Consider the following 23,881-nt stretch of genomic DNA (forward strand, 5'->3'; position numbering starts at 1 on the left):
TTCCTCCGCAGCGTAGAGCTTAAGGAAGGGAACCAACTATACAATACGAACTCATTACGAATGCTTCTATTAATCGAATAAGATTGTGCTCTTTCATGCCATAGTTCCTGTTGGATATCCGCTTTATAGTCTAATTGTTTGGTGAACACTATTATCCATAGTCTAATGGTTTCCCATTATGACGTTTTTTGGATATGCGGAGTCCCAGTATTCCTTAGGCTCTCCACTATCGGTATCCTGGTGGCCTTCTACTGTGACCACAATGTCCGGCGTTTCCCTTAATGCGTTTTCGACCTCTGCATGTGGGTCTATAGAGCAGTATTTCTGATTTTTTGAGAGGAACATCGCAGTCCCTTGTGTCTCTGATGTAGTTTTCGACCGTGTTTACTGCTGTTTGGAGGATCTCTTCCACGTGCCCATCACTTCCAGCCGCCACCCAGAGGGTAATGTCGTCCGCGTATAGGCTGTGTCCGAGTCCTTCTATTTTTTTCGAGTCTCGCAGGCAGACCAATCATTGCCACGTTGAATAGAAAGGGGATAGGACCGACCCCTGCGGAGTACCCCTATTACCAAGTTTGATCTCCTCCGATTTGGTTCCCCCAATTGTAATCTTTGCCGTACGATCCGTCAAGAAGTCTTGGATGTACGCGTATGTTTTTACGTCCTACATGCAACTCTTGGAGATTTTGCAGTACTGCCTTGTGCGTGACAGTGTCAAAGGCCTTTGTTAATCGAGCCCTAGTATCGCCTTGGTGTCTAGAGTTTTGGCGCCCGCATCTAATATGTGATGTTTAGTTGGAGCATAATATCCTGCGTCGATAACTTTGGTCGAAATCCACCATGCTATGTGGTAAAGTCCTCCATCATCCATGTATCTCGTGAGCGTGTAGAAAACCACGTTCCATGAGTTTACCGACGCAGGATGTTAGCGATATGGGCCTTAAGTTTGTCAGGTGTAGTTTCTTTCCAGGCTTTGGTATAAAGATGATTTGGGCTGCTTTCCATTGACTTGGAATGTCACCTTGCTCCCAACACTTATTCATGTAGTCTGTGAGAGCTCGGATGGATTCATCGTCAGGTTTCTGAGCATTTTATTGGTTTACCATCAGGCCCTGGTGCAGATTTCGGGTTCAGTCTGGTAAGTTCATATCTGACTTCTGCCTCCGTAATGGGGCATCGAGATCAGATTCTCATTGCCGCTGTAATCCGGAAGTCGTTCTCTATTCGCATCTCCAACGTACATCTTTTGGAGCTCTCGAAGAGCTCTTCTTCTGTACCTGCGTAGCTGTGTATAACCTTCTGTACATTGTGTCTTTGTACAGTTTTTGTACTCTCAGCATCCAAGAGGCATCGGAGAATGTTCCAGGTCTTGGACATACCCATTTGCCTCTCCATCGAATTGCACGTGGCTCCCCATTTTGTTGGGTAACCTATTCGCATAAACTTCGATTTCCTTGTCTAATTCTGCAATTCTTCCTTATTTCCGATTATGTTTTTGCTTTTTCCACCTTTTCAGCATACTACCTTTCGCTTCCCACATATGTAATAACCTGCTATCCATCTCCTCAATCCCTGCCTCTTTTGGAACAGTTTTGGTAGCTCGTTTAACACTTTGTTGTAGTTTCTCTGCCCATTTCTCGATGTCCGTTATATTCGCTTCCGCATCTTCCTTTCGGATTTTGCGGAAAGAGTCCCATTCCACAAGTTGCAGTTCTCTACCCCTCTGTTTCTTTGGCCTGCTTTTACCGTTGTGACGACGATGTATGGTCACTACCTAAGCTTTCCTGCATGTTTTTCCATCGAGAATCCACTATGTTTTTTGTAAACGTAGATCTGGTGTCGTGTCGTTGCTTACGCTTTTCCTATTCTGGTGGGTGCTTGAGGATCAGTTATGAGCGTTAGTCTTTCCTGCTGAGCATCTGCCCATAAGCTTCGGCCCTTAATGTTACCTAAGCTGTATCCCCATGCCGCGTGTGGCGCGTTAAAATCGCCGACCACGACTAGCGCCTGTTTGTCTGCTACGCTCAACGCTTTGCGGAAGAGTGGACCGAATTTCGCTTGTGCCGGGGTGGACTGTATATGTTCAGAATAAATATACTTCCCGCTTCTTTGCGGGAGGGAATTATTTCAATAAGGACGTGGTCTATGCCTCGCATTCCGGTATCGTGCTCGACAGCCACGAGGTTTCTGTGTACCAGTGTCGTGACGGTTGCCTGCTCGCCGGAAGGACTGTAAGATTTATAACCCGATATTTTGCCATCCCCCCGGTCTCCTGCAGGGCGATGACATCTGGCGGCTCCTTGCTTGTTATGAACTGCTGCAGGTTTCCTCGCTTGCGACGATACCCGCGGCAGTTCCATTGCCAAATCGCGTATTGGTTACGCGGCGCCATTTTGATTTATCTGATCTTCCCCGGTGGCCTTGCTATTTTCCGCCGCAGTCGGTCTGCTATACGGTTTGCTTTTAACGGGTCCCGCGCCTGTCGGCCGAGTATCCTTTGGTATGCTTTCTAGTGCCGCTACTCTATTCTCTAATCCATCGAATCGTTGTTTAATATCTACATACATGTTTGTAATTTGTTGCTGTATCCCATCAAACATTTCTTTAAATGTTCCCATAACCTCGCTGATTGTAAAGTCACTCTTTTCCTCAACTGCGTTTCTTGCGCCTTCCTTTTGTGTGGTGGTGCTTCCCCGTTCGCTTGTGCGGGAACTGTGTTGGAGCTCGACTAGGCGTCGGCGTCCTACTGGCGGAGGTGTTGCTATTCTTTTTTTGTGCTGTAGCTTCGTGTTTTCTCTGCCCTAAGCTGCTTGATCTCTTCTTTAAGCGTTGCATTCTCTCGAGTAATATGTTCCAACATCTTTCTCATCTCTTTCATTTCTGTTCTAGGGCGGACCCCTTAGCTTTAAGAGAATGAGTAGCAGTGCCGGAGACCACGCTTGCCAGCTCACCTGTGCTTTGCTTCCGTCTCCCCCTCGAGAAGTGCTCGAACCAGACCTTGGCCTCGACCTTGATCTGGTCCGGGATCTGGTGCTGGACCTGGACCTGGAGCGTCCGCGGCCAGCTTCCCCGACTGTCTCGGGAAGGACCGGACCGGTCTCTCCCAGGGTCACGCTCGTAGTTTTTCCTGCTTGTTTCTTCTTTGTCGGTTGATGGATGCTTGCTCGATATCGTCGTATGGTTATGTTGTTGTTGTGCTCCCTCTGGCTTCTTTGTTGTTGTGGTTGTAGTATTCTTCGGCATATTGTTCTTCCCTCCTCCGTCGCTCCCAGCGACGTCTCCTGACCAGGTACGGTATCTTGTATCTTGCGTCGCAATTCTTGTCTCCCGTGAGGTGGTCTCGGCCACAGAGTTGGCACTCCGCTTGGCAGTTGTGGTCGTGTTGTGGATTCTTGCACCCGCACCCTCGGCAAATCTTGTCTTCCGGGTTGGGGCACACGTCAGCCCTGTGCCCTGTTCTTCCACATCATAGCATATGTCAATCTGCTTTTATACAAGGAGCATCGAATAAGCATCGCTCCATATCTCACGTAGCTTGGGACGTAAAAACCTTCAAATAAAACGATCACGTTGTCTGTGTTACCATTCTCTTGGCGTGCAAGACCCCAGGATTGCGTGGCGTTACCAGACTGGTCACTATGTCCTCCGGACTCTCTTCTTTGGATATTCCTCTGATGAGACCCTTGGATGTGTTATCAGGAGCTGCTCTGTAAGCGCTTGCTTCAAATTCTTGTTCTCCAAAGCGGAGCTTATTGATAGCTCCATATTTCCTGGCCCGGTCCTCGGATGGCGTGCTGAGCACCATTATGTTTTGCGTGCTGTTTATACATATGCTGTCTTCCTCCGCTGTCTCTCGACCGACCCCGGCAGCATTACGTAGGCAGCAGTAATGCGATCCAGCTTGTAGTCCGAGAGGTTAAGTCCGCCACGTGGACGCACTATCACTCTGTAATCTTCTTTCGGTAGGCTAGGCATCCTACTTGCTCTGATGATTTGACGCACGTTGCGTTCATTCTTCCATTTGTGTCTTGCTGCTTCCTCGATGAAGGTTCTTCCATGGTGTTTGTTTCCGACCAATCCGGCCTCATTGTTGCATCGCTTCTTCGCGCCTCTTCTAACTTCACACCAGCCTGATTCTTTTCCAAACTCCTCCCGTTGCATTTCTTTGTCTTCCACGTTCATGAGCTCCTCCCGTGCACTTCTTTGTCTTCCACGTTCATGAACTCCTCCCGTGTATTTCTTTGTCTTCCACGTTCATAAGCTCCATTACGGCACCAGCAAAAACTCTCGGAGGGGAACGGGGGCCCCGGACAACTCCGTCGGCGCGCTAGGCCGAGCTCTCTCAGCCGCCGCCACGGTGGAGACACTGGCGTCGAGGCGTTCGCGATAGGCTTAACTCTCCCGCCACACGTAGCGGGGAGAAAAAAGAACGATTGACGGCCGAAAAATGGGCCCACCTGGTAGAAAATGGTATCCTTGGGGTCCTTGGAACTTCTACTTTCGATTATCACTGGATATTCTCCACGAGACTGTGATTTTCACCGAGAATCATATGAAAAACTGCGGAGTCCACCCGATGGGCATCCGCACTCCGTGACTTCTTTCTCTTCCTCTCTCATGAGAGCGAGAGTGAAGAAATTGTAGTAGCGCCAATAGGCTGCAGAAGATAGCGCCAACCTTTCCCTTTCCCTCAAGAACCACTTACATCATCATCAATAAGGCAACGCGCAGATCGAGCTGCTGCCGACGCCGTCCGCGTTTCCCCGTTTGCCCGCGTTCGCGCCGAACGCGCGCGGTGTCCGTGACTGCAGCAGGCGCCTCTGGCGGCGGCTTCGGCAGGTTTCGACCAGCCACGCCCCGGCAATTGTTGAGGCGCAGCTTGGCCGTGACGTCACAGGGGAAATAAAGCTGGCAGCCACCGCGACGGCGGCAGAACTCTCGTTGACTCTGTGGCGAGTACATGTACGCTCGACATGGCACGACCAAAGAAGATCCGGACACCCGACAAAAAAGCAGCTCCTCTTGAAGCGCGTCGCGCGACCAAGCGAGAATCTGCGCGTTGGCGGTGAGCCGATTCAGAATACCGTGCCTAGCAGAACTTAGAATTTCCTAGCAAAACTTATCCAAGTCTAGTAAAACCTGGAAGAAAAAGTAGGTCTATCATCAGCTCCGCTGTTTACTCCAGCCTTGTACCACTAGTGAAAGCTTCCCACGTTTTTTTTTTCTTTTCGATAACACAATAACCCTGGCATAGTTAAAAAAACTGCTTTAGCCTGTGTAAAATACATTTACCACGAGACAGAGGGAATTTTGAAAGAAGTGTTTTTCTGGAACGCAAGTGATTACAATGATGAGCCTGGTTCACCCTGAAAATAATGAAAACGCCACCGCTGCCTCACCATGTTGTTGTAACAGTGCCGATTACAAAATATAGTGCTTGAACATGTTTCAGGCTTCATGCAGAGTTAATTCATGAGGTTTACGTCCGTAGAAGGTTAGGTTCTTGCTTGCAGATGTCCTATTTGAATATTTAGGTAACGAATAATGGCTTATCAGTATGCTATACGATGTTGGTGCTCGAGGAAACATTTGTTTGGGAAATACTTCAGTGCATAAATGTAGCCACCAAACTACGTCTATGCTGTAGTGTGAATATATGCAAGTTTCTGCTACGTCTCATTCGGCGGCACCCTATATGCTACTTCATTCTTCCTCTGCCTTTATCTTATCTGTCTTAACGATCGACCTACTAATATTCCAAGTTATATGTACGCCTTGCTACACCAAACCTTCGTTTATGTACCATCGATGTTTCTGGTGAAGAAACAAAATTTCTAATACTAAGCGCGCTCATTCAAGGCGGACATCTGAACTATTGCGCATCGCCCTAGAAAATATCTGATACTCAGTTTCCCCGGGTGTATAACCCTAGTAAAAGGCCCTGAATTCATCTAAGTGTCCGACTTTTACGTTTGTGTGTAAGCTCGCTAGATCAAACATCTAAATCATCTGAATATATGTCGGAAATCTCAGCTTTCTTTTATTTAAATTTTGCCTTATCAGTTAATGCTTTTTGTGCTACGTCACCTAAACTAAGCTGCTTCCCCGTAATGCCAGATTTACATACGATATGCGCAAATTAGGTTACTTCTTATTTTCCCGCCAAGAGTTAGAATTCTCACCACCAAGGTTCCCCTCCCCGTCAAGATTGCTTAAAGCACATGACATAGTCGATTCAAGATAGGAATAGCCACTTCCTATGTGTTAACCGTTCCGCCAGCTTGACAATTGAAACATGTCGTATCACTGAAGCTATCAATAGCTCATCGCAAATAAGGATTTCAAGCTTACTCCAATGGTATATACTCGTACATCAACACTACCAGGTTACCTCGATCACTCCTGTCGATAATTGAATGGGCGTGTCAACCTGCATGCGCAATAATGTCAGTTTTAAAGGCGTCGTCAGCAGAAACTGGGCATTGAATACAACCACTTTGACGCGTTCTGTCAAACTGATGACGCGTACAGCAGCGAGCCTATGACGTTGCCGGAATGTCTAAATATGGAGGCTCTCAATATACACTGCCTGCACACCATACAATTATTCTTCTCACAGGCTTGCCAAAATTTACCATGCATACATAAATACTTTTTTACATCGCTTGATTTACATAGTCGTCTAACTTTTCATTTTGTGTGTGTGTGTGTCTGGTTGCGGGTGTTGTGGTTGTTGCCCAATAACGTTTGTTCTACGTGTTGTGTTTTGAAAGTTACGTAAGTTATGCTGTATATAAAATTCAAATGTGATTATTGTATTGTTTCACACATAATATTCTCATCTGTACTTATTATTTTACGATAATATGATTGACAGTGTGCTCACACAAAAAAATGGCTGAGGTTTTAGCACTTGTAAGCCTAGTTACCACGATCGAAAGTTGTTTGGCTTGGTTTTGCAAAGACGATGCACACGGTGTTTCATTAATGCGCGCTTCCGCGCGTGGTAAGATTCTCTATAACGTGCTAATCTGGCCACCCTTTGCTCCAGTGTTTATGGAGCCAACCTTCTTGCTTTGCTTGAGATTTCGCAGCCTGCCGTCTAGCTATATCTACTGGATGATTGGATTGAGCCTGTCGCTTGCGCTGAAGCGCACGCACAGACGGCCCAGCCGGCGTGCCATCAATAGCGAGACTGAGTGACTGAGCGACCAAGTGCCGGCGAAGCAGCCGTTAAACCCTCGCCTAGTCACGTGGTACCGCAGCGGTGAGGCTCCGAGCCAGCGCAGCTGCGATGCCTCTCCGCCGCGGATCACGTGGCGTGACGTCACATATTCCACACTTGCGCTCCAGCGGCTCACGCTCCGGCGGCTCAAGGTCATTGCGACGCGATGAATCACCTTGCGAGACAGGACGTAGTAGAGCTTGCGCTGTAATAAGATATGGACAGAACGAGCGCAACGTTAGCCGTTGTCCTGTATACGTTTGTTCATGATTGGGATAAATTAGTCTAGATTCATCCCCTATATACTTCGAGTATAAAATAAATATTCCCTTCCAATAAAATAAAAGTGAGACTAGGGGTGGCATAAATTTTATGACAGCCAATTTATCGTGTTATAGACCATGTCGTTTGTCACCCAAGCTTCGTGGTAACCTTGCCGGTGGCGTCTGCTATTTTGGTTGTTTGGTGAGCACGAGCTCGCCGAACAATCAAGTTTGGTTTTAGGTGCGGTAACCATATGCCGAAAGGCGCAATGTAAAAGCTTACGCTTACGGCTCTTTCGGTGTTGGTTAATCACCTGCACCTGGTAAGAGTTTACTTTATTGGCAGGAAACATTTATTTTATACTCTAAGTATATAGGGGGTTAGTATAGACTAATTTATCCCCAAATGCCTTCCAAAATAAGTTATGTTTCGCCACTTCTTTTGAGATGCAGCTCATGAAAACCTTCTATGATAATATGTGTGAGGTCGATGAATATGGGCAAAAAGAGAGCGGGAAAGGGGGCTGAAGCTGTGTAGTGAAGTCAGCTTCGTGTGATCACAACTAAAATCACAACCGTAATTTTCATCATCACCGTGTTGCTTTCCAATCTCTTTTTATTACACTTTCTTGAATGATCTCCTTTTAGCTTATCTGTTATCGCTTGTATGTGTGCTTTCGCAAGAGGTGTAACGCTCGGCAGATAAGACTTTTATGCAGTGTACTAGCAAGTTCTTAAACTAAAGGGACATTGCATCCACTCGGCTGAAACTGAGATGACAGTTTGAATACCAGCAATACTGAAATGCCTTATGAAATATTCGGAAGGTCCTTTCAATGATAATGATTATTTCTGTTTCAATTCCCTTTGAAATGGGGTTGCGAAAAATAATCACCTAACCTGCTTGCGCTAACAGGTATTATATACATCTCTTGCAGTCCAACATTTTTCCCATCTCACTGTTATCTTCTGTTTCTTCATTAAAATCTGTATATCTGTAGATCTGTATAATAAACAGTTACGTATCCCGTAACCATCCCGGCTCCATCGTTATCTCCCCTTCATTTTTTCCACCAATACTATAAACGTCTCTCGGGTTGCGATTGTGTAGCGATGCCTTCCTGTTGAGTGTATACCACTCTTATCAACCACCGTTCATGGTACCTTGATTCCATTGATAACGGGAGTGAAGCGTTGCTCTAACCGCTGAGGAATCGCAATATGGAATATCCTCGCAAAATTCATGGCTACAAAATCACGGCCCTGCTTATCTCAACCACTGCCCAGTGTACGCTTCTATCCGCTTTAAATTCCGGCGATTACAATTTCGGAGCGCTTTGGCAGCACTCTGATGATAGTGCCAGACAGCAATGAAGTCGTATTACATGGACAATGGACCGTTGTACCATTGATGTTGCCTTTATAACACTATATCAGCGCAGCTATTGGCACAATATGGCACATTTCTTTCGGCAAACCACATTTGTAGGTTCGCAAGAGCGCTCCACACCGACCGGTCGAATGTGCCATTAGAGAACACGAATTGAAACCAGGCATCCCCAGCTAAGCAAAGGAATTGCACTTGACTACCTTGAGAAGCTACTTTTAATGCGAGTAGCATTCTTATGTTACTTCCCACACTTTCCAGCCTCTTAACCTTTTTGCCGGCTAGTTTGGTTACTGTGTATACATATATAGTTCATAGTGTAATGGGTAGAGCGCCAGGCTATTGCGCTGAGTAACAGTGCTCAAAACCCACCTTTGTACCTACTTGGCTCGCTGAGTATGGGACTCTTGGTATGTGCCTCTCTTTAATGAAACTCTATCACGCCAACTTGGCTCGCTGAGTATGGGACTCCTGGTATATGCCTCTCTTCAACGAACCTCTTTGACACCATGTTGGTTCACGGGGCATGTGGCACATTTCAATGGACCTCTTTGACGCCAACTTGCCTGCCACTCTTGAATGAGAACAAAGCCCTTATAAAATTTATCTGGTGCTGGGCGGGAGGAAACACACGTCGTCATATATATTCAGAAAATTTTGGCTGAATATATATTCAGACGCACGCCACGCGTGGACTTCGTGGTGGCGCCCCCAGGTGGCGCAACATCTCCAGAGGGACAGAGCACTTTGGGGCCACAATAAACATGAGGGAACGCTCACGCCAGCGCTAACGTTCGCAAATGCCAATCTGTACTTAAAATCGGATATCTTGCCCGGGCAGGAAGTTAACCAAAGATCGGTAGGCCGGTTGCCTTTCGGAGCCCACGGCAAAACCACAAATGAGGCAGTGCACGGTGACATGGGTTGACCCCGTCGAACGTGACTGATTTTCAGGGGTGACATACAAGATCCCTTGCAAGCATTGTGACGCCGCCTACATCGCTGAATCTGGCAAGGTTAAGAGGCGACAGAAACAACACCTGTACTGACGTGGCAAAGGCGAACTCTGCATCCAACACCCTGGCAGAACATTTCGTGTGGGCAAGCCATATCAGTGATTGTGAAGCAGCAGCTATCATCGCCAGAGAAAGATCCCTAGCTACGCGCTTACTGCAAGAAAAATGTTACGCCTAGTCAACACCACCTATGAATAACTGCGCACTGCTAGAGTATATAAGCAAGTTTGATTGTGCATTTTGTATGTTATTGTGAACAAGGGGCACGCGTAGAGACCTTAAAACGTCAATTTTTTTTTCATTTTTATTTGTTTTTCCTTACCTTGGCGTGTGTCTCTCTACTCTAGCTTTAGTATGTGTCTCCGTTGCTAGACGGTATTCCGTCGAACTCTCTGCTAAGGATTATCATCAATTAAACAACAAAATTGTCAAGTAAGTCTCGGTAGGTGGCATGCATATGCACAGCCTCGAGGCCATGCATCACAATTGTCGCGCAGCTAGCGTCGAGTGTATGTTGTGTCGAAGGCTTATAAAAGAATAAAACGTTCTTCTTGCCCTGGCAGGCCAGGTTGAGGAAGCTTGATTACTTTTTTACCCGCTTATTCCACTGCTCTGGCGTTATTGGGAGAAGCGTTCTGACGTTCTTTCTGGTGTCGTTGTTTGGTCCTGTCTGCCTTTCCAGCCTTGTTTCTATACATACGGAGTGGAGCACAAAACATAAACCAAGTTGTGTTTAAACTATATAGAGCCTCTTCAGAATACAAGATTCTGAAGTTCTCTACTCGGGTTGCTTGTTAAAAGCAAGGTTTTGGGGCGTCTGATTCAAAATCCCGGCGGCGGCGTCAAGGGAGCGAGTTTGTTAGCGTGGCGTTTTGTTGGATCCACACGTGTGGAAACGCGCTTCATTTGCAGCCGCCGCTGACGAGACCTTCTTTCTGTAGTAGGATCTGTTTGAACCTTTGCAGCGTTGGCGCCATGTTTCTCGGAGGAATACTTCAGCTGCATCTTTTTTTTTTTTTCCTTCCTTTCCTTTTCCTCCGTGAATGTCACTGATTCTGTGCAGTGTGGTTGGAATCGCGGCGGTGCACTTAGAGTGAGCTGTAGTAGTCTAAAATATTTGACATTCTTCTTACTCTAGCGTAAGCCGGAATTTAAACATAAATAGGCATCGGCAAAGCAGCAGTATTGTATGCTTACGACTTTCAGAGCATTTTTCTTTAAACGATATGCCAATGAAAGCGTATCGGACGAAAACAAGGGCTGCGACATGTTTGATTAGCTTACTACAGGGCGCACTATTGCACGTTCCATGACACTGCACCCAAAGTGGGCAAGCTGTACCTTGTTAGTTCGCGAGGGCAAAAAGTTTCTGCCATAAAAAATACAATTTCCTGCCTTGCAATTTCCTGTTGAGCTTTATCCGCGAGAGGTTCCTGCGGCATCGTGTATGTCGTGTTATATCGCTGTCAGTTGAAGAGCTCAGGTCTCTTCCTTTTTTTTTTTTACGCCAAGCGGTAGTCGTGTGGGATTAGAAGAGGGAAAATGCACAAGATAAAAATGAATGCTCAGGGCGTAAAGTTTCCCCCAAAACTACGAGGTGTAACTCTCAAGCGCTAGTGTTTGCTGGAGAATCAAGTATGATGATTCAGCGACTATTTGTCTAAACATTGTCCTTCTGGTTTCAAACGAATCTGCAACTTCGCAAGGCGACCATTCTCAACAATATGTTGCGTTGTAAATGAAAAGATCCGTCGTCACTATGCATGCGTGCAAACACTTACTGTATTACTGTGCGTGTAAAACTATAATTGGTTCGACATTTAGAAAGAGGAAGCGTAATACAGGACACCACGAGAAAAAAAGTTAGACAAATGCGTGTACGGCCCATCGTTACCATGGTAACTGAGCGAAAGCAGCACTAGAGTCACCTGTAATACTCAATGTACCGCTGTAGCGGAAAAATGTTAACACAAGTGACCGATCACCCGATCAGATGCCACGTGTTGTGCCCTGGCATGCCGAAAACGAGTGTGCCAGGATTTGACCCCGTCTTTGAAACATGAATCATGTGGCACGTTAGATACCAGTATGCACAGGAACAAGAGCGCAACGTATACTGCAATTTCCATGCTCCGGTCATCGACCACTTGGGCTAATCTTTTTTCGCTGCAGCTGTACTCAATGGCATGTGGCAAAAAGTTCCTGAACAGCGGAAGAAACACACAGGCGGCGCGAGTACCAGCCCAGGGTTTTCGGCTAAAACAACGAACCGACCAACCATCCCCTGTAATACCGTTTTCTGGTAACTGTATGGCTGGGGGCCACAGCTCTTGGAGCACAGCAGTGTGGCCAACTGTTCTTCGCACTTTAGTTGGCTGCCAGTTAGGTATTTCGCACTGTCAAATCCCGCGCGGCAGAAGCCACGGGCTCGTGCTGTCTCAATTAATGCCAGAAATAAGAACCTCGCTAAAAAAATATAAACTGTCGTTGTCGTTAGTGAAGCGCGACGTTTTCATCGCACTTTCTTCACAAAAAGCTCGAACTTCTCGCAGAGCCTGAAACCATAGAGACACATAGAGTAATTACTAGAGGGAATTCTGGCATTAGTATCTACGCGAGCTGCAAGTGAGGTGGTCCAGCCAATATGGGAATATGGTGTGCTAGAATAAAAGGCAGTGTGCCATCCGGTGGCGAAACCGTGGCTCTTGTTGCGATGGCAGTCCTGGGTGCTAGAGCACTCCGGTCTACGGCAGCGTCATCTGCCACTGCAGCCTGCACTCATTGCTAGGAAGTGGAGTCGCAAAGGTGCAACAAAGGGCCTCCGGGATCAGCAGTGATGGTTGTCGCGGAGTTCACGGATGTCCGTGCGGAGCTCGCCGATTGCTTGCTGCGGTTTTTCCTGCCAAGTTTGCACATTTGATTGCAATAGCAATTATGTGAACAGTTTAGGCGCATTTCTGCCGTCATCGTCGGCGTGATGTTCCGTATAAAGTTCAAAGGTGATAATATCGCCACGCGCCGTATTCTGCACGTGCGTCCGAGGGTGAGCCGACGAGGATGGCTCAATCTCGCGCGCGCAAGGGAGGAAAGCGGGGAGGAAGCGCGCCGTCTTCCGTCGCGCGCAAGGCACATGAGAGAGGGTAGGGTGGAGCGGGAGTGTTCTCCTGTGTATTGCGGGGCCGCGCGGGCCGTATCTTGAAAGCGATCTGCGATGCTGACTGAGTACGCTGGGTGCTGATAGCTGCGTCTGCGCTGTGTTCTCGCTGCATAGTTCGCGTTGAAGCGAGAGGCAGCACGAAGGTCAATTCGTGCGTGACTGCTATCAATAAACACTCGTTGGTTGCAATATGGCCTTCTAGTATTATGAAGTTGAAGCACGCTTCGAGGGTGTCTTTGATAACTGAAAGGTAAGAGTGAATCCACTGGTATCAAGCGAAAATACCCTATAGAAAAGTTAAAATTAAAAACTTAGTGTAAAGAGAAAGACACATTGGGTTAGAAGGCCCAGAATATTTATGTCCGAGTTACTTGGCATCTAGTTTCAGTCAAACGGAAATATCATGACGGTAAAGTTAATTAATCTGAAACAGCAGCTTGGGGGCTATATTGAGGCAACGCTTTGGGAGATTTAAAGTAATTAGAACTACCAAAGTCAACCTAATGTGAAGCAAGTCCCTATCTTCAATTTTCTCAAGGAGTCTTCACAATAATAAGTGGAGTGATAACATGTGAACGGCTTCTAAGGGAAACTTCCTTTACCGAAGGGGAAGAATCCGTATTAACGGAACATGCCTACTGACTTCACCACCTGTCACAATCATAATATACTTCGAAAGGATTTTTGGTATAGCACTAACATGTCCCTCACAAGTGGTTACACTGCATACAAAATGACAGCGATTCATCAACCTATTGCGAAGGCGACACTAAGAATTACCTAGGACATGTACCCCGGCAGACTCGTATAGTATTCACAGTATTAAAACATGAGTTTTGCTTTCGTAAATAATAATTTTGGGAACGTCTTCGTTTTTGCCCTTAAAAGTCCTGAGCTAGCGTTATAATCGTGATTCAATATCTTTCCTTTGATTTTGTGAACGGCGCTAATTCCCCCCTTGCATTATTTTCGTAGTCGCGTTATACTCGTGTATACAAATACGATATTGTACTGTGATGTCATCGACGGTGCTATGAGGCATTCGAGCGCTATACCTGTTAACTAGTAGGTATTTTGCATGCAGGAAAACAGAATGGACGACTACATCCACTGTTCGCTGCTTCGCCTGCGTCGCACCTTTTAGTATAACTCTTTACAGAATAATGTTTGAAATTTTGGTAACATCCATTAGCTAGCCCGGCAAGAATATTCGTGATAGCAGCGTTTCTCCATAAATTGTTTTCCCTACACAAAATGTGACGACCATTCACGACGTCATGGCATGTACTTATGCTGTCGCTTCCCGTGCTCTTCACAAAAGCGGCACCCCAGAAGCTTTTACCACACCAAATTGGCAGCTTAATTTACCGGGCAAGAAACCTAACGTGAAGCTTGAGTTAAGTTTATGCTACAGCTACGCTCCACTGCTGAACTCTTTAAAGAAAACGAGTCTTTCAGGTCACTTTGAGTAAAAACCACGGAGTAAAATAAGACAGGAGCGCCGACTCCGCTCGTATGGAGGGACACATTATGAAACGCCCGTTCCTGCTTCACAGCGTGTTTGCCAGATGGCGCTACGAATGAAGAAAAACTCTGAAGCGTAGAGGTGGGCCCAACAAACCGAAGGAGCAAAGGCGCGAGGACTCTCTCGCGGCGCCTGCTTGCCTATCCGTTTTGTCGCCTGCTCCGCGCACGCCCTTACGCCTGTAGCGCACATAGCTCTTGCGGTGCACGGAGTGACGTTAGCAGGAGAAACAAGTGATGTATAACTTTATTTAATTTATCTTATACAGGCCAAATTCAGGGCATTTGTCAGGTGGCCTACATGGAACTTTACAAGGCACAGGAACAGAAAATAAACAAATTACGGAAACTAAGATGGGAAGAAAAACTACAGCAAATGGTAAGGCGATATAATGGCAGTTCGGGTGGTCTCAAGCAATGACAGACGACAGCGAAAAAGCTGACGCATCAAGTGCTAAGATGCTTCGCTTGCTTCTCTGTTTCTCGCGGTGCTTTTCATGTCGCCGGTTCTCTTGCGAGCAGAATCGCCACATTCTCACTAAACATAATAATTGGGAATTCCTGCCATAGTTTCCTGCTTATTATTTCACAAGAGAAGCTCTGATTATGTGTCTGCATAACTGGGGGAATCATTTTGAATGCAAGGCTGAGAATTTACAGGGTAGCCAGCCGGTATTTACATTGGCGAACCTCCGTGTCTTTCTTTCCATTTCTCTCTCTCTACATTACGGCATGTGTCTGGACAAGGAAAGGCACCTGCACTGTGTGTAGTTGTAGACAAATTTAAATTGAGCTCCTCCCGTCCTTCCGCAGTGGCGTCTTCTGGTTCCTCCTGGCATTCAGCATCATTGAGCTACGCCAGGCTTCCCTAAACAAGTTGAAGGAACGGCTCCGCTTCGAAGTCGAAGCACTTTCTTTACATCTAGTAGGACATCGCCTTTGTCTTTGCTGAAGTAACTATCAAAAATAAGCGGCTTCTCGAAGTGTCGCACACATATTTTGTCCGTTGCTTTAAGCGCTCGCTTATTTCAGGAATTTTTTGGCGCCACTGGTGTTGTAGTTGAAGATCAGATGGCGAAGCGAAGAGCGAAAACTTCTCGCGTCCTTTGCCGTAACCAGATTTACAGCCGGGAACAAAACACTGTCCTGTTGCTCAGTCTCTTCACGCACAAGTATCAAGATACCTTGTTCCGTCACGCATAAATAAACATACTGCACACACAGTAAACAAAGCGAGGAAGACGAAAATTTCGCACCTTCGCTTCCGCGCAGACGTAGAGGAGTGAGAAACAAGTAATTCTGTTGTGTCTTTTTGTACAACATCATTTATCGTCTGTTTCCTCTAAAGACGTCTAAAAATGTTTCGTATGCGTGCATAAAAGCGCTACCGCGTGTTTATTTGCGATTTTAATATTTGTGCTGTAAAGGGTTTATTATAGATCGGAGCAGCGCAGCGTCGACAGTCAAACGAGCCACAGCTTTCAAGCACGAGCGCCGTTGCGAGCCAAAGCGCTGGACCCACTAGCATCTGGGCAGACTAGAGCTGGACCCACTAGCGTCTCTCTTCGCTAAAATTACCACCAACATTTTGGTGGCGCCCAGGCATAATCTCATTGAGTTCGTGCGCAATGGCGCGGCGGAGCGGTGGCTCAAAACTTGACGTCGGGTCTTGTACGGGTGGCGGTTGTGCAAAGGACATCAAGGAGAGCTGGCGTGCAATTTCCTCGCGCACGAACGCCTTCATTTCTGTCATCAACGCTGACTGCTCAGAAATGGCCGACAAGCCAGCGAGGTGTTCGTCGCGTGATGGAGGGCGATGGGTCAACGACCGCTGCCTGTGTAGCCCCTCGTAACTTTGGCACAGTGTAATGATCTCTGCCACAGTCCGAGGAATTTTGGCAAGCAGCATGTTGAAGGCATCGTCTTCTATGCCTTTCATAACATTCCTGATCTTATCAGACTCCGACATGGTCGCGTTCACTTTCTTGCATAAGTCCAGGATGTCTTTGTATAACTTGTTTATTATAGGTTTATAAAGGGTTTATTATAGATCGGAGCAGCGCAGCGTCGACAGTCAAACGAGCCAGAGCTTTCAAGCACGAGCGCCGTTGCGAGCCAAAGCGCTGGACCCACTGGCGTCTGGGCAGACTAGAGCTTGACCCACTAGCGTCTCTCTTCGCTACAGTGCGCATATATTTTTTTGTGTTTGATTGCTGTCAAATTGAGACGGCCCAGGGTTCACGTTTGTAGCAGACGACACGCTCTACGGGTGCCGCGCTGCCGGTTCTGCACCGCCGTCGCCGCCGGTCTCCGCCACTCAGCGCATGCGCACATGGAAGCAAACTATTGAGTGTTTTCCACGCGCCTCGACAGATGGCGCTACGCGATGTATAATTTAGCGTTACACGGTTTGTCCCGAGCGAATGCGTTGAGCGGCGGAGCAGTCGGCGCTCCTGATTATCTTACTCCGTGGTAAAAACTGAAAGCTTGCCACGTCTACTCCCGTCCCGTGTTCTCTTGTTTCGGTTCACCGCCTGCATTGGCGCGTGGCAAGGTCAGCTCTTAAATGCTCATTTACGCCAATGGAGCCGGAGCACGCAAGTGATATCCAGATTTCCCACACATAGACAGACGAAAAGTTGTATTAAGAATGCAAATTTGGCATTGGATTCATGGTAACAAACAAAACTCAGCGCCAACAAGAAGGACAAGGATATATATATACATATATATATATATATATATATATATATATATATATGTGTGTGTGTGTGTGTGTGTGTGTGTGTGTGTGTGTGTGTGTGTGTGTGTGTGCTGCGTTGTAGCATATGCTCTCTCTCTCTCTCTCTTTGCGCCTGTGTATATTCTGGGGTAGATGCGTATAAAATTCAAGTTGTGACACAGTGCTCGTTTGTTGCACGCTTACATTTGTCCTTCGTCTTAAGTGCTGAGTTTGTTTGCTACCACGACTAAATTATTTCGCGGTCAGGCTTTGTCTGAACGAAGTAGGCCTGAAATGAACTGAATTCTGGCGTTTTACGTGCCAAAACCACGATTTGATTACGAGGCATGCCGTAGCGTTGGATTAATTTTGACCACCAGGAGATTTTTAACGTGCCCAGAATGCACTGGACACATGTATTTTTGCAATTCGGACCATCGAAATGCGGCCGCCGCAGCCAGGATTTGATCCCGCGACCTTGTGCTTAGCAGCGCAACACCATTTCCCCTAAGACATAGCGGTGGGTGTCGGAGTAGGCCTTACTTGCAATTCATCAGAACACTAAGATGTGCAATGCAAAAGTCTTCAAGACTTTCACAAATTACGCAAGATTGCATTAAAGCTTCCTTAAAGCGCTGGTCAGTGCGGCAGCCAGCCAAGAGCTTTGTCAAAGTTCCAGTAGCGCATATAAAGTTTTGCGGACCTTTAGCAGCCTTTGTGAATACGCGAATAACTAAAGGACTGAATATAACCCTTCACTGACGAGACATATAAAACCCCAGAAAGCGTGTTTGTTTTCTATATAAATCTGCAAAACACATCAAGATTAAGCATGATCAACAAGAAGAAAAAAATATATTTAGCGGAAGTTTTTTCAGCAATCGGGGGAAAGCCCCAGGCAGGAAACTGGAAGTGGGCTTCATCCTAAGTAACCTAGGGGCTTCGTTTTTAATTTGTATAGACAGCTCTCATCCTATGTGAACCATATAGATATATATTTCATTTCTTTTACATTTGATGTGTTACACCACTGCAGTTGGATAGCTTGCATCGGCCTGTCTCCTCCCACCTTGCTTTCAAAAGACAGTGAGTCGCGTGCCAAACTTCTTCTTCCTCGTCCAATGTTCCTGCTCTAAACCAACAAATGACGCTTGCTGCCCGTCATTCAGTGTTGGCCGAAGATATTTAGCTGGAATCTTCGTACTCAATACTGAAACTCGGCAAGAAAACAAAATTCTGATAAGTTGCCTGTTGGTAACACTCGCCAATAAAGGGATAAAAAGCATTGCTCAGGTTGAGAAGTTCGCGCCCCACACGTTCTTGATAGAAATAAAAAAAAAACGAAGCGCTACTCAGATAGGCGCATACCGCCACGGTTCTGCACGATGATTCTTTCGTACGAGGAAAGCCACACCTCTACGTCATCATCTTCACCGGTTACTGATAAAATTGAAGGATCTGGTGGACGCTGTGCGACGGGACAGGTGACAGTCGGCACTGTGACATACAAGTATAGCTGCTCGGCTTCTTTGTTCGGCATGTTCCCAGATAGCTGAAGCACTCGGCTTAGAAGTCAAATTATTTCCATCGTCCTACGCCATACCTCCAACATATGTAAAAAGGTTTATTTAAGGAATGGGACTAGTGATAGAACAAGTATCAGTAGTTCAACTTCGGAACAGCGCGAACCGACCCCGTGTGGTCCACTGACCAGCGGCCCTGGTTTAGGCATTGCTTCTGTTTATGTTGCTCTAATCCTGCAAACCCAGGTGTGTCATTTGGGCTGAACTGATATATATGTATATAATACCTAATTTACATGGCACTAATATGGCCATTCTGCCTAATGTACAAAATTTTGACGGTATGTGTGCTAGCTGGCTATGCTCACAAAGGCCTTAATTCAGTCGCTTATGGATACATGTGTTCTTTTGCTCGCTCTTATTTGGTAATGCAAATATGACAGCAAATATAATAAATATGACTTTCATTCAAATTTAGGCATACTTATAAATCCTTATATGACAATATAAGGCGCTTACTTGCAATCATATATGGCAGTAGAAGGGCTATTTGTACCCTTATATGGCGTCATAAAGCCTTACTTGCAGTCATATGTGGTAGTATAAGGCTTTATCCGGACCCTTATATGGCAAGTGCTTATCTGGACCCTTATATGGCAGTATAAGGCCTTGTTTGTGCACTTATACCTTCAGATATGGTCATATATAAAAAATATCAGGGCCATATCTGACACTTTTGTAAGGGTTACCCGTGCAGTGTAGAACGATGCACCATAGGCGAAATAGCGAAAAAAAATGTGGTTGATCCCTCTTATATAGGAATCGGTATAGAACACGAAAGTGAAACGTGTCTTCACAGAAGTAGTGTAATGTTTATTGCACATTGATATATAATGTCTATTGGTGTTTTGTGGCTAAAGCGCCCTTAGGCGTTGATGCACCCACGCTGACGCCTGGTGGCACGTCTCCTCCATCACGACTACCAACGTCGATGACCATGAGCAACCGTCGTGCATATGGAAGCTGCACTACGCTGCACACGCTAGCACAACGCGAAAGACGAAGCACGTAACTGACACACTAATACAACGCGCAAGACAAAGCACGTAACTGAATCGTCACCGAGTCAAATCAGCGCGTACAGCGCGTCGTAATTGCAGCCTCCGCGATCAACTTCAGAAACATTTTCAGAGCTAATTGCGGAGGCCACGCTCCGCTGTGCTGAGTACGGTGAACGCCACCTAGGTGGCGTTGGTAGTGCTTCTTGATGCCAGCGTCCCTTCGAATGCTGGCATCGAGGCGTCGTAGTGCTGAGACCACCGAAGCGTTCACTGTCGGTGCTCGTTAGTGTCATAATGCAGTACTTCTCTTTTCTGCTCGTAGGCGGCGGCACCGCCCCGAGCAAGAGCGCGGGTACACGCAGGAGTGTTAGATATATAAGGCGCGTCTGTGTAGCTCTCTGCAAATGCGTTTGTGGCGCAATGGGTTAAACGCTCGGCGATCTATCGTCGCGGACCTAGAGGTCGTGGGTTCGATTTCCAAATTTTGCATGTTTGTGGAACTTTTTCTTCTGGTTTCTTTCTTTGTATTATGTTCTATGACGTATTTCCGTGACGGAAATACGTCAGTGAAGTCTTGGTGGACCCCGGCATAAAACACTTTCGTGTTAAAAAGGATGGCATGTTTCACGTGAGGTTGCTTGGTTCATATAGAAGACATCGAAAATTATATGGGAACTGCAGGTCCGTGAACCATAAAAGAGGCTCCTGGTTTCCTGCCATATACATATATACTGGGGGAGGTACAACGGGGAAATAAAGACGGAAGGAACATTAGAGAAAGAAAGAAAGAAGAAAGAAAGAAAGAAAGAAAGTAAGTAAGAAAGAAAGGGCGCGAAAAAAAAAAGTTCCACGGAATTTCATGATAAATTCCATGGCATGGGAGCTGGTTCATGCTTGTGAAAAATCTAAGATGATGAAGATGCAGTCACAGAAGCCCGAAAAGAATCGTAATCAGTGGCTACGAAATGGGCGGAACCTAAATTCCGGCATGGTATTTTAATTATGGCAGGGGTTGCTTGCAGATTGGTGACCTTAGGGTTTTCTATGCGTTGGTTGGTGCGCACGTTCATAAACGGGGTGATAATTTTTAGGTTTTTTTGAATTTTTGACGATCGCCTGTTGCATAAAACATAATTATAAACCTGGAGCTGGATTATTCTGAGAGGCGGACATTACTTCCACGATAAATCAAAACACATATTCAATTATTTAGAAAATGCACTAAATACATTCTTAAGTAATTAAATTAGGGCACATATTGTAATTTACGAGTTGTAGCAGCTGAGTTTGTAAGACGTATACACACAAAATGAATTTCAAGAATGACACCAGTTTGGAAATATGCGCCATCAATTTCGCCGTAAAAATGCACTTTTCCCCTTATTTTTCTTACAAAACGCTCTTGTGTGCATTCAAGCACAAAATTAACTGCAACGCCCAAGTTTTTTGTCCCAGATTTGGGGAAAATTATCTCGAAACTGGTGTAATCCTGGAGATTCATTTCAAGTGGATGCGTCTTGCCAACTCACCGGCTACAATTAGTAAATTTCCATATGTGCCGTAAAGTAAATAATAAAGAAGTTATTTTGTGCATTTTTGTTTATTACTTGAATTGTGCTTCAATTTTCTGGTGCTAGTAATGCCCGCCTCTTCGAATAATCCAGCTCAGGGACAAGAATTATGCTATCTGCAACAGGCTAGTTTTAAATATTCCTGAAAACTTAAAAATTATCACCCCGTACTTGCTTTGCACGCCTATTGCAAGTTTCAGGCTGCTGTTCCCAGTAATTGAGACCAAGCAATTCAAGGGTCTCTATCACCATTCTTCTTTTTTTATTTCAGTACTGGTGAAAGTGTAGATGAAATCACTTAGGCAACCAGTCACATTCTGGGAAGACGACTGGCCTGCTGGCACCCCAAGTAAGCACTTCAAAACAAATTGCCGCTGCACATGTGGTATGCGAGAACAGTTCTGCTGCCAGCAGTAGAATCCCACATAAAAAAAGGCTTGCGAACTTAGCTACTTACTTTTTCTTGCAGTATTGCGAAGCATGGATATATTATGTACTTAAGCAATAGTTATGCATTTAGCGCGGCATTTACGTAGGTTACTGAAGAGTAAATGTTGGAAGCGCTTTGTTGGATTGCTATTGTTATTACAAGTACCGCGTAGTCTGCGAGGCTAGTATCAAGCCGACACCATTTACTGTTTTGTTTACGCTTTTGTTTTGTTTATATCAAGTACGATGTATTGCATGTGCAGATATTTTCTTCGAAAAAGGGAAGCCAAAGGACGGTTTAACTCACGAGGTCATGTATCGTCGCTTTATACTCAATTCACAGTGTACCACGTTTGTATTCAGAATTATTGAGATATACAAGGTAAACGTTATGGCACACCCGCGTTTGACTTTTCGGCTACTATATATGTTCACATGGATACATGTCTTTATCATGTTCTATGAAAGCCGTACGTGCAACTTAATTCCCTACCCAGAGTAGTATATACAAGGTGTTTCACGTAACGTGAGCCAAACATTAAAAACAGTAAGTTCGATAGTGTGCACCAATAAAAAAAAAGCCAGCAGATCCCACGCCGTGTGGGTATCGATGTCATACGAAGCAGGGTGCGGGGAGCCTACCAAGTTAACGAAACAACCATGAGAGCACCGAGGCATAGGCGGCTGTTGCATGACCTACATGATACGCATGCCATGACATAAATGATAAGTCATGACATGACCTATCATTTATGTCCGAAAACATTTCAGTGGTTTCTGAGTGTTCATCTTTTTTTTTTTGCTGAGTCATGCTTATGTCTATGACTTCTACCATAATCTTTTAGTGGTTCTTTCAATTATTGCCCACGTCTGAACCCATTCCAGGGGTTTTGAGTGTTAATCTTTTTTTGCTGAGTCATTGTCATTTTTGCAGAGTCATGCTCATGACTATGACTTCAACCATCATCCTTTAGTGTTTCCTTCACTTAGTGCCGACGTCCGAACCAATCCAATGGTGTTTGAGTGTTAATCATTGTTCGTTGGGTCATTGTCATTTTTGCTGAGTCATGCTTATGACTATGACTTCTACCATCATCTTTTAGTGTTTCCTTCCCTTAGTACCAACGTCCGAACCCCTTTCAGTGGTTTCTGAGTGTTAATGTTCTTTTCGCTGGGTGATTGTCATTTTAGGCGGCTGTTTCATGACCTACATGACACGCATGTCATGAAATTCATGTCATGACTGATCATTTATGTTCGCCATGCACTGTTGTCATACTATGCCAATTTTGGTACCTACCAAGTTAACGAAACGACCATGAGAATACCAAGACGTAGGCTTCTTCTTCTTCTTTCTAGGGTTTTACGTGCCAAAACCAGTTCTGATTATGAGGCACCCCGTAGTGGAGGGCTCCGGATTAATTTTGACCACCTGGGGTTCTTTAACCCCAGGTGGTCAAAACGAATCCGGAGCCCTCCACTACGGCGGCAAGATATAAAGGTAGATACTCTCTAAGTGGCAAATGTTCGCCAAGAAATGCTTTGCACTTAAAATATGCGAATGCCACGTAGCGGTACCGCACCAAAGTAATGTTGTTTGCCGTTGTTTGGAGATACTCATAATATTTGTTTGCATCCCGCCTAAGTAAGTAATTAGTCTTTAGTAATAATGAACTTACCAAATATTATAATTAGATTAAAAATGTCTATGAGAAAATTGTAGAACTACATGTTAAACTCCCTATACAGCTTTCTGATCCTCAATAGGTTCTACATGAAAGCATTTTTATGAGTGTATGTTATGAGTATTTTAAGAAGCCCGCGAACACATGTAAAATTGCTGCGTGACTGGCCGCTCGAGGCACTTTGCGTATATTCGCAGGTTTCTTTCACGCTCGGAAAAACACTTTTATGTAGCACGTATTGAGAATCGGAAAGCTGTATCGGGAGTGTTTCATGTTGCTCTACAATTTTCTCATTGACACTTTTCACCTAACTATAAT

This window comes from Dermacentor silvarum, chromosome 8 (genome assembly GCF_013339745.2).
Source record: "Dermacentor silvarum isolate Dsil-2018 chromosome 8, BIME_Dsil_1.4, whole genome shotgun sequence".
Taxonomy (NCBI): Eukaryota; Metazoa; Arthropoda; class Arachnida; order Ixodida; family Ixodidae; genus Dermacentor; species Dermacentor silvarum.